This window comes from Rhinoderma darwinii, chromosome 5 (assembly GCF_050947455.1).
Source record: "Rhinoderma darwinii isolate aRhiDar2 chromosome 5, aRhiDar2.hap1, whole genome shotgun sequence".
NCBI lineage: Eukaryota > Metazoa > Chordata > Amphibia > Anura > Rhinodermatidae > Rhinoderma > Rhinoderma darwinii.
Genome location: NC_134691.1, coordinates 24,648,621 through 24,649,485, shown reverse-complemented (window position 1 = coordinate 24,649,485; position 865 = coordinate 24,648,621).

Sequence of the window (865 nt, the reverse complement as noted above, 5' to 3'; positions counted from 1 at the left end):
TATGTTTGCCTCTTTTTTTCCTTTTTTTTGTGGGAGAGGGAGGGTTGAGATGGCAGATAACAGTGACCACTAGTTTATCTATTTTTTTTTATTTTTTTTTCCCCCTATAATTAATTTTTTTTTTGCTACGCATGTCTAGCATAACTCTGTGTTAGTAAAATGGAGTTGGCTGCTGGTATTTTTTTTTGTATTTTTTATTTTTTTATATTACCCTTGAGATGTAAAAAGCTTTTGAGTGACCAAACTTTTTTCTTTTTTTTCCACATAAGGAGAGAGCTTACATTGCATTAAACCGCATCAATTGATTTATTCTGTGATTCGTATTTGCGGCTTTAAAATGAACTATTTTGGTCCCCCTCCTCTCTAGGTATCATCTGATGCTGTACGATCTATACTTCTTCATCACACGAGTAGTGCAAATGTGACTAAAGGTTTTTATTTGGTTTTCAGGCAAGAAACTATATTTTGGTGTTCTCCTGTGTATTTTATTGCTGTATGTGGGGTTGCCAAGTGTAATTGTTTTGCAGGAAAACAACTTCTATATATATATTTTTTTTCTAAAATGGCTCTGTAAATCGGTGTGGCAAAAAAAAAAAAAAAAAAAAAATTAGACTTGCACCTGCCAATAAATGGTGTCTTACATGTATGTATATTCCGCTTTGTAATTTCTTAAAAATTGACTTCTGTTATCTAAAACCAGTGTTGCACAATTTCTAGCTCCATTGTTAGTTGTCATTTTTTTTATTTTCCAAAAATGTAATTTAGCTTTGTTCACTTTGATTTTTTTTTTATTTTTTATTTTTTTGTGTACGAGGTCATAACACCAGATATGATTTGTTAGAATTTTTTTTTTTTTATAGTTTCT